This window comes from Bactrocera tryoni, chromosome 4, assembly GCF_016617805.1.
Source record: "Bactrocera tryoni isolate S06 chromosome 4, CSIRO_BtryS06_freeze2, whole genome shotgun sequence".
NCBI lineage: Eukaryota > Metazoa > Arthropoda > Insecta > Diptera > Tephritidae > Bactrocera > Bactrocera tryoni.
Genome location: NC_052502.1, coordinates 34581066 through 34592847, shown reverse-complemented (window position 1 = coordinate 34592847; position 11782 = coordinate 34581066).

The following is an 11782-nucleotide window of genomic DNA, read 5'->3' as shown; positions in this document are numbered from 1 at the left end:
TTAAATTCACTTTTTCATACCCTACAGCGAATTTCCAAGCCGTTCAAGCAGAGCTACAGGTTGCAAGTTGCATCAATGATGACAGTCATCAAACTTTTTCACTTTTCGACTTCGCACTTTTGTGCTTCTATAGTTAGAATATATATTTAGTTACAGAGTATCCGTACTCTTGTGTAAGTAATGAGTTATGCTTATATTTAATAGACAACATTTTCAAATTTCTATATTTTTCTGACGAATTGTAGATCTTTTAGGTATTAGTCTAGCATTTTTTGTTGCGTTAATTCATTTTTGTATGTAATCTAACAACAATATTTTATAAAAAGGGAAAAAGTTATGAATTTATTAGAGTATCGTATGCTTTATGACAAGTTGTGAGTACCCCAATTATCTTTTTAGAGAGAGTAAATTCCCTACACAAATATGAGTTTTCCGATTTATAATGATCTTTTTTTAATGAGCTATGAAATTCAAATAAAAAGAAGTATGGGTGCAACTGAACATTTTATAATCTTACAACTTTCAGAAATCAAATCCAGGGAAATACCTTACCGGCAGAAGATCGGAATCCAAGCACTTTTATATATACATATTATGGTGGTTTTTTTTTATTTGAACTATTAATTTTTTTCAGTCCCGTCACGAAATTTCCTTGGAAATACCCTAAAAAAATTCCTTGAAAATTTTAGCTCTTAATATTAACATTAAGAACTGGACCAAAGTCCGTAAAAATTTTCCATAGAAAATACACTACAATCGTGATTTATTTTCTTTAAATTCCTACAGATCAGAGGTATTTTATGGCATCGCTTTGACTTTAGACGCATATTTCTCAGAATTGTTCACTCTACAAAAGTGCCCAGTGCAACAAAGTCGTAACTCACACCGGCGAGATAGTACGGGGCTCTAAACCTGATTATTCCATGAAATTAGCATTTTGTTGTACATAGCTCGTAAATGACAAGAGCTATAGAAAAAATGTTCATAACAAACTTGTTGGAAATTTTATTTGCTACAAAAAAGATCGCTATCATTAATACTTCTCGAGATATTCAGCTTTTTAAGTAAGGCTTTATAGAATTTTCATAGATGGTATGTAATAAAAAAGCGACAGATTCGACATACGATTTTTTTTTTGTAGTATATGGGAATTTAGGTAGTATCGACCCGATTTTATCTATTTTTGCCAATACCACATGCTATTAACATTCGACATACTCAGAAATATTCCCTGGGTTTCAAAAACTAAAATCACCAATCAAATAAAGTAAAGTTAGCCGGATGTTCAAAAAGTTATGAATAGCGTGTTTTGCTCTCATTTCATTGAGACAACTCACATATTGGCCGATATCTGCGGTATAAGTCAACCGGCGCAAAAATCTTTATATTATGTGTATGGCTACTGGGGGAGGTATTGATCAAGTTCAACCTATTTTTAATACACAGAAATACTGTTGTCAGGAAAGGTATTGTACATATATCCCATACATTGAACGATAATTTCGATCAAAATACATCTATAGATACTGGGATCCACATATTCATTACCTAGGGGCTTTAACAGTTTTTTTTGGATTTGGACAATTTTTCGTCATAAGGTGGCATACTTTAAATAAACTATTAGTGCAAAACTTTATTCCGTTATATTAATTCCTGTTAATTTTGTGTAATGGAAACTGAAAGAATCAAATGGAATTTAAAATTGTGCTATATAGGAAGTAGGCGCAGTTGTAGTCCGATTCCGGCCATTTTCGCGCTGTGACATAGGAATATGACTAGAGTGCCACGGACGTAATTTGTTCTTTCATCTAAAAGTGAGTGGTTCCACGGCCGTCGTCAAATTATTGCCCTGGCTCCCATAAAGTCCTTTCATACCATCTCAAGTGTAAAATTTTATGTCTCTGGCGTATATAGTCATTGATTTATCGCACTTTTAATAGTTTTTAACGGTACCGTTGTATAAGGAGTGGACGAGACCGATTAAATGATTTCGTCAGTAAATTCGGTTATTGTAGCTTAAGTGGCTTAGGAGATATGGACATTAAACTAACTAGAGGGCAAAGCCACGCTAACCTTTTCAAAGTATTAAGCCCACACGTCCTCCTTGCTACTACGATCCACTATGCCAAATTACAATTCTATACATTAATTTACTGCTTGTCTTTTATAAGAATTCGATTAATGATAATTTATGGGTGTGTCCATCTGCGAACTCCACCTTTTTTTGCCAAGGAACATGTATGCCAAATTTCGTCAAGACATCTTAATTTTTACAGGCAGACAGTCAGCAGGATTTCAACTGCTCTCGTCATCGTGATAATTTGTATAGATATAACTGTATATCTATCCCGATTAGTTTTAGGTGAAACACACAAACGTTAGATGAACAAAACTATTATACTCTGTAAAAACATGTTGCAAGAGTAAAAAAATAACTTAAAATAATCGAAATTCAGCCGTTAATATATTTGAAACGGTTAGGTTAACAAAAATATCGAAGAAGACCTTTTTTGTAGGATATTTAATTTCCAAAAACAATGTAGAAAGGAGTTTTTTTTCAAGTAGTTGGGAGCGACATTTGGTTTTTTTCTAACTGATAGTAAAGAAGAATGTAAAACGGTAAGGCAAAGGATCTTCCCGTTACAATAAAATGCTCTTACTTGGATAAAGTTCCTTAGAAGTTTCTAATAACTTTTTTTTCAGAGTACCTAGCGAAAAAAATCGTTTTTTTATCTACCCTAAAATTCGAGTTTATAGTAACTTGTTCGAAAATATTAACGAAAGTTAGTAGTTTAGCTCTAGAACACCAAAATATTTGAATTAATATCTAAATTTGACCAAGCTTCTTTAATTTAGAAGAAAATAAATACATCTAAGCCAAAATCTCCCTTAATTAATTTTCTGAAAAATGGTATACTATATTAAATGTTTCACGAGGTTTGTAGCACCTAGAGGGAAACGTCGGAGACCCTATATAGTGCCATGTCCGTCTGACTGTGCGTATTATGCAATTTAGTTTTTGAAATATCGGATTAAAATTTTCCGCACGTCCTTTCTTGCGCAATTGTCGATACCGGACTACTATAGCATATAAATGCCAAACAAACTGAAAAATCGAATTAAAATTTTGGTATGAAAAACTTTTTTTAATTCACAAGATATATTCACGAACTTAAGCATGGTTTATTGGCCAACCATCAATATCAGACAGCATATAGCTGTCAATCAAACTGAAGGTTTAAACTGTAGTCCCTATAAAGAAAACTTTCTTAATGGCCTTTTTTTTAGATCATTCACCAAAACATTTAAATTATATAATTATATAGCTGCCATTCAAACTGGCCCATAAAAACAAATAAAAAATATTTTTATACTCTTTTAAGCTATAAGAAATACACCTGTGAGGAGTAATATAGCCTCGGTGCAGCCGTAGTTAACGATAACGATGCCAATGGCACTTCCGGGTCTTTATACCTGTACAAACACATTTGTTGTTAAATAGAAAATTTGAGGAAAATATCAGCTTCCTACTTTTTGTTTGTAACCTAGAAAGGAAGAATTTTTGATGTCTATAAAAATATAGATCATCAGTTAGCTGCTACATATTCATAAATTAAAGTAGTCTTAGATATTCGGCCGAGATATCAACCTTACAAATAAAAAAATCATCAACCTTAAAAACAAAAATAAAAAATAAATCGTCTCAAGCTTCTGATTTCTTCAAAACACTAACCGATTTTAAAATCCCAAACTTCGAAAAAACTCATAAGAATTTACTTTCAGTATTAAGTGGAATAAAATGTCGACCAAATCAAAGCCACTTACATTTTATTTAAAATTAATAATCTACACAAAATTCAAAAGAGTTAAATGTTGCAATTTTTTGTCTCTAAGGCATCTAGTAACAGTTACGTGGGGCGTCGTTAGCCACAAGGCGTTTGAGCAGCAGAAAGTACTAAATTACAACGTCAAATATTAAGAGGTATTAGACCTGAAGATTGAGAGTGTGTAGTTGCAGCAACAGCTGAGCAGCAGAAAACAGCAAATACAAAAAAATGTATTCTGCCCTCAGCAAAATTCCACATTTTGTGACTTTCCTAATACACTCCGTAGTATGTGATTACATTTACTTTGACTTCCGCCCTTGGTTGCACAATTAGCTGACTGCTTGCCTTGCTCGCCAGCTGGGTTTCTGAGAGACGACTGACTGTCGTCACAAGCTCACCACATACATACTGTGTTCGTTCGACCGTCTTTTGCAAGCGCTTTTATTCCATGTGTGTTCTCTAGGTCAAGTTGTTTTCCTGCTGTGTGCGCAACAAGTTGCTACATTTCATGAATCATTGCCATTGTAGAGATTTCTGTTCTTACATACAAACATATGTTATGACAATATTTTTTTTATTACATGTATTCATGTGTTTCAAACTTCTCTACAAAACTTTGCTTTGCCTCGCCACTCAGCCCTTCCAAATAAATGTAATTTCAGTTTTGTGAAAAGTTACAATAAAATTTTACCGAATTTCTGCATCAGAATTTTAGTCGTTATAAGGGGACACGTGTTCATAGTTTGCTTTTACATTTGTGAACTTTTGTAACAAGCATTTTGCATTTTATCGTATATTCTAATTTATTTGCCAGAGGTTTATTAAAGCTAAGTGGCAACTTTGTTGCAGACGTTCACATTTTCGGATTAGTTGCAAACACGTAGTTATAAATTTGTTACAACTTTATGTGAATGTGCAACTTTGACCACATATTCGAAATACGTGTACAGTTAGTATTTTATTCACTTTGTTCTGAAAAGTTGTTCGTTTATAGCCAAATTTTATTATTTAATAAAAAGATTAAATAATAGATTTTTAATAATAGGTTTTCTGGAAGTAACAATCGCACGATCAAGCATGTTTAGAGAGATCTATTTACAGTACTCTTTTTGAAAAAAAAAATCAATTATATCAAGACGAGTCAAGCAATAACGCGTTTCATACCCAAAATATCGAGCTCTCTTTCCATCTCCCTAATACCTGTCTGACGATTTTCAAGCATCATATCCTTCACTGTTTTAGTATTTTCATAAGTTGAAGAGGTCGAGGGTTCATTTTTCCGGGGAATTTAATTACAATTTCTGGCCCCTTTTTGTAACAAAGTACTTGTATATACCAAACTACTTTTAGACCAGTACCAAATTACTTTTAAGCCAGTACATTTTCTGCTTTTGAAAATGGTAGCAAATAAAATAAATCCATTGTAAGTTGAAAATCATTGATAACGAAAGATAAAATATCAAAATAATGAAGGAACAGTAATTAACGGGCGATCTGAAGTCGGGAAGAGGAAGGTAAGGGGCTTGGTTGAATTTCCAAAGCTAAAAATGGTTTAACTCAATTTCAGACGAAACTTCATCTGCTATAAATAAGTTATATGTCGAAGTTGAAGGATATAAAAAGATCTACAACTTTGTTTTAACACTTTTTGCACATAGCCTCAAAATTTAATGTGAAAATTTCAAATTTTTGAGATTTTATATTTTTAATCGTTCCAAAATACACTGTATTTTTTAAATTAGAAATATTAAGGGGTTTACGGGTTTCAAAAATCGATTTTTTTTATTATCTTATTAAATTCTACAACACCTGTGGAATATTGTCCTACATTTTCAAGTTGATTCGAGTAATAGCTTCAGAGATTCAGCATAGGCTAAGTGCTCCGTCTTTAAATGCGTTTTTCTCGAAACTGTGTTTTTGAAGTCGGATGGCAAGGTTTCTTGAAAACTACTCAACCGATCGACTTGAAATTTTACACATTCTAATTCTTAAAGACTCGTCTAAGTTGTAAGTTAAGGTTTTAACTAAAACTCGTATTTTATCACTTTATATGAACCTGTAAGGAGTTATCCTGCCAACGCGGGCGCATCTTTTTTCCGAAGGGTCACTGGAGGCAATGGCCGAGTTTAAAATATTTTTTTCCAAAAATTTCAGAATTTCTTTGTTAATAGTGTATGTTTGTAGCAAAAAAATCTAATAAAATATTTAATTTTTTATATGAAAAAAATGGCTTAAAAAATGCTGTTTTTCACCCGACGAAGCCCATGCAACCCCTTAAGGGAGAAACTTTATTTCGGCTTAAAATCGAAAAAAGCGAAAGAATCAAAAAAAAAATTCGCAAGTGAAAATTTCAGATTATTTCGAATAAATGGCAAACTTTATGTTTGTTGAAATTCTTCTTTCTGACGCTATAAAATAAAATTATTTTCTCGAATATTATAGATAGACTTTTTTATTTCAATTGAACTTGTCAATTAGTTACCTTTTTAATTAAGCATTTGATTAGCTCCCACTAATTAGTAATGCTGAATGAATCAGTAAATCACTTTAGTATGTTTTATATAATATTTTATATTTTCACAATTTTTTTTTAATTTTTTTATTTTATATTCAGAATTGCACTTTTTCACTTTATATAATTATATTTCACTTAACTGCTTACATATTTCTCAACAAAGCTATGCCAACGTGGATATTAAAGCTTTGGTTTCGCAAAAATAGTAATGTATGTCAGTATAAACTTTTCATTCGTTAACTGCGAATGTGTATGTCAATGTAATGTAGTGTTGTATTTTTACAACTACAATTCAAAATTTGTTTGCAAACTTTTTAAAAATTGTTGTCACTCTCAAAATACAACATTTTAGGGTTATTTGAACTTTTTCATAGCGCTTTGAATATAATTAAGTAAATATACTTGTATTTCAATATGTTATATTTAACACTTATTGTTAAGTTAACTATCTTTTAGATTTCTTGAAATTTAATTAACACTTAATTTAACTGTTTGTTAGTGTAGTTAATATTAATTAATTTGAGCAACAACAATAGCGTTAAACAAACAACAGTATCAAGTGGTTTTTCAAAAATGACTTTTCTATATATCTTTTTAATTTTAATTATTTGTTATATTTGATTCACGTATTTGTATTTTTTATTTAACTCTTAATGCAGATATTTTTAATACTGCTTTTCTTATTTATTTGCGTAAATAATTTTTAGTAATAGATTTTTTTTATCAGAATTTATTTCAACAGATTTTCGATTTTTTAACAATTTTTTATTTATATATTTATATATTAGTATACTTCCACGTACGTAATTTATTAAAACACCACCATTTTTTTTTTTTTAATTTTTTTCACTTATAGTTCAAAATATATATTTTTTCTGTGAGCACAAAATTAATTTTCATCTATTTGCTTTCTGAAAATTTTTCACCAATATCGCAAATATTATATTAACACTGTTTCTTATTAAGGTCAGCAGTTTTTGACCGTTAACACTTTTTGAAACTGAATTTGATTATTTTTTAATACACTTCCACAAGTTTCGGGACTCAATATTTTTTCGCATATTATTATTATTATTTTAACAAGATTCACAAGGTTTTTATTAAACTCTCCAATATCATTTATAACAACTCTGGTATATATAATTTATTTTAAAATGTGCAAACACTTTAGTTTCCTCTAAATATATAAAATATTTTCAACACTCACTAACTTTTTGTACCATTATTTTTTAAATCACACACTTTTTCAAGGGCAATAAACCAACGTCAAATAATTCACTGAAAATTTAGTTTGTTGCGACCGTTTTACATCACTTTTTCATTTTTTTGAAAATTATTGCAGTTTTAACAACTTTCATCGCTTTAACAAACTTTTAGTTTTAATAGTTTCAAACTTTTTTCCGAGCGCAAGCTTGCACAATTCGAAATTGCGTGCCACTTTAGCAATAACAACAAAACTTTTGATAGCACTTATCACACAAATTGAATTTTTCTAAAGTCACTAAAAACTTTTACTTGCTTTAAATTCAAAATTTTCACTCAATATTTTCAAAACTGTTGCTTAAAATTTTTTCTTAATTATCTTTCAATATTTTTTTGTCTTATAGTGCTTACTGATTCCCCTATAAGGAATTGCTGCCACTATTGCTTCGTTCGATTAGTTGTCGAGCGCTGAAAGTATCTCAATGTACTGAAGATACTTTGCAGATGACTCGTGCTAATATAGTAGAACAAAACGCGCAACGCCAAATAACTGCGTTTACCAAATGTTTTGCAAGGATACACAGGGATTTCACATTCCTATGTACAGACATTGCGAATGATAACAGGACGCAGACAAAAACAAAAAACGTAAGTAGCGCTTTCGAGCAGACGCAACAGTTTCGAACATCATTGAACGTTGTGTATACATACATGCAAGAAAACATTAAATACAAGCTGCGACTTGAAACAGCTGATAAGAAAGTTCGTTAAAACTTTCGAATGACCCAAGACAGTTACCACCTAAATTTGAGCTTTTATCTTTAAAAAACAGCTTTGTATAAAAGTTATTAACAAAATGTTTGAGTGAGCATTTCGGGTGCGATTGAGTGAGAAATGGGTGCTGCTCACTGCGTCGGCGCAGTACGTCGTCCTTATATTTACCTTGAGCTAATATTCAAGTTCATCTTATGTCTTATTTACTTTCGGAGTAGAAATGAAGCTTTCGTTTATATGCACATACATATGTATGTATTTATTTTGGTTTTATATAAAACGTGGAAAAGTTTAGTGTTCGTTCGGTGGGCGAGAATATATAAAGAGAGTTTAAAGCACAACAAGCGTTTTGCGTTTATGGTCTAACAGTAAATTCCCCCTTTTGATTTTAGGGATTCAGTTTCACTTTTTGAATAAAAAGCATTTAAACATCATGTTAAGGCATCTGTTAAAAGAGGATTAATGCTTATTTCAAAGCTTTGAGGCTTTTTAACAAAAGTTGTAGTCCATTATAATATTTGCAGACTTAGCTTAAAACAAAAAAAAAACGCCTAATCTAAAAAAGACTTAACTTGAAAAAAAATTGCTAGAAAAATTACTTCTGTGTGATTAATGTGTCAGCAGAGGGATTTTTTACTGACGATCCCAGAAGCGAGTGAACCATTGTTGTGCTACATGAACTGATACAGCATCGTCTCCGTAAACTTGTTCCCTTTTTTATACAAAAATTTCAAAATACAGCGAATTTTTTCATTATTTTCACTCATTTTTGAACAGCGGTAACTTTTTTTCAACTTCCCCGAATTTAGTTTTTTTTTGGTTAAATGAAGCTTAAAAAACCTTTGCAACACCATATCGTATGACACAATGTGATTGATAGCACTGGAGATATACGACTGCAACGAGATCTATTGACAAAATACGAAAAGACTTTTTCGACTACCTAATATTTAATTCATACCTACTTCTTTGCTCTTAAATATACATTAAGAAACCAAATCTGCAACTGTGAAAAAATTATAATTTTAACAAATCTTTTGCTTTAGAGGAAAGTTCAGAATGATTTTTTTTCTTAAAAACATCCATTTAAAATGTGTACAGTTATACATCAAATGTACTGAACAATCATACAACAGCCATATAAAGTCAATATTACTCATACGACATGGTGTACTCTACTATTACAGTATACTTGACGTACAACTTTAACAGCTTATTTTAAATGCTACTTTCTAACGCTGTTGACTTTAGCCCAAACCCGACTATAAGATAATCAAAAAGCATCTCAATTGAATGGTAACAATTATGCCGATGTTGGATATGAAAAAATAGTCACCACAATTGCAAATTACAAGCATCGAGCCAGTTACTGTAAGGTTTTTGCTTTTGCAGTCCCCACCGAAAATTTCGACCAATTTGTTCTCTCTAAACAGTATTTACAGAGTTCCCACTTCCCCTACTTTGTCGCTTTGTCGCACTGTAACCAAGCTGTTAATACATCTGTCCTAATTCTAAACAGAGAACTTTGAAATGTTGCAGACTTTCCCCATTCGCTGTTAACAAACATGCTTATCTTAACGATCTGTTAATAACAGCATTTTCTGTGAAAAATATGTACGCTCTTTACGCTTTTATAGAACTGTTAGTTTCGCTCTGCGCATGTTGTTGGTTGCAACACACCTTAACTTTCCTTGACATACATATATGCATAAGAATTCACCTTGGCATTCACAAGGCTCGCAGTGTGCCGCAGGCATACTACCACACCCACCATGTAAACCGAAGCACGTTTACAATGCTTGCATATGACAACTTCTGCCGGAAATTCACACAAGCTGATGAAAAATCCTTGTGAACTCTACTTCACATCAATATACATACATGCACACAGCCAGATGCGTATTTGTCTGGTTATTGGCAACGTCAAGTGTTTATGGCGTCCGAAATCTATTTTGAAAAAGTTTGAAATTACATTTCTCTTGTTAAAAAGTACCCGCATTTGTCTTCTTGTTGTTATTGCTATGTGTAACGCTAGTTGCAGTCAAGACAAATTTTCTTCCTTTCAGTTGTTCGGATGAATGGCTTTATTGGTCTCATAGTTTCTAGAACTAGCCATGATGAGCGATGAATGCCACCTGCTCGGCTATGACTGTGCGTATTTAGAGGCGCGTAATTGATATATCCACTTATGTTTGCTATTACCTTGTGGTGTTTTCAAGTTGTTCTACGCGCTTTTGTTTCTCCTATTAAGGTCAATTTTACTGCATCCAAAATTATCTACTTAAAAATAGTTTCAGCATTGAGGTTACCAAAAAAATCTAAATCCATGAATGAAATAATGATCTGAATACAACAAATCCTTCACATTCGCAGCGCTTAATGCAAACATAGCCCTAACCATAAATATTAAATCTGGAGTTGCTATGAATTATGTTAAAAAATAGGCAATTTCTTTAAGTTATTTCAATTATGATCAGAATATTTTAACATATGTATAGAAAATAAAAGATTATGAATTCATAAAGAATAAGCATTATGATTATAGACCCCGAAAAACTGGATATACATAACTAGTGTATTTTTAGAAAGACTGATGGTTAGGAACAAAATTTTAGAATACTTAATAGCTATGTAGGTATGTAGCTTTATGGGATTCTTTATAATAAATAAACCTTCTTTTTCGTCTTGAGTATTTTACCTACTTTAATTTTGAACATTATATAGATATATATATATATATACATATTGAAATATATACATATATATATATTGAAATTACCCATTACGGACAATCATTATAACTAGACACCTCAAATAATCAAACAAATTTCATGAACACAACGTTTTCTTTCATATTTTCATACAAAACCAATTCCTATAACCAGACATGAGAACTATCCAATGACCGGACACGGACAAGATTCCATAAAATATGTTAAGAGACTTGTATACAATGTGTAATTCCCCTTTTATTTAGTTTTTATTTGCGTAATTCCTAATTGCGGAGTTTTGCCACAGTTTTTTTAAGAACAATACGCAAAGAGATCACAGCAAGTAAATTGAATTGGGTGGGCGCTCAACGAAATGACATTGGCCCGCATTCATTAGATCAATAGAAATATACGCTTGAGTTGCAAGATTTTTTTTTTTCATTCTGAGAACTATTTTGTTATAATTTTTATTGATGTTGTTCTCGTATGGGTACGGTTCTAGAATTTTTTGACACCTCTATTGAAAACATTTGAGTTCTTTTTTATTTGGGTAAATCGTTTCTTGAATATTTGCTCAACTTAAGGGATAACATCGGTTTCCTTGGGTAAAAAACAGCCCTTTTTCAACAATTTTTTCTAATATGAAAAATTTAATATTGTATTCAACAATATTTATTGTTACAAAACATACATTATTCGGAAAAAAATTTAAATTTTTGAAAAGAAATATTTAAATCTCGACCATTGCGACG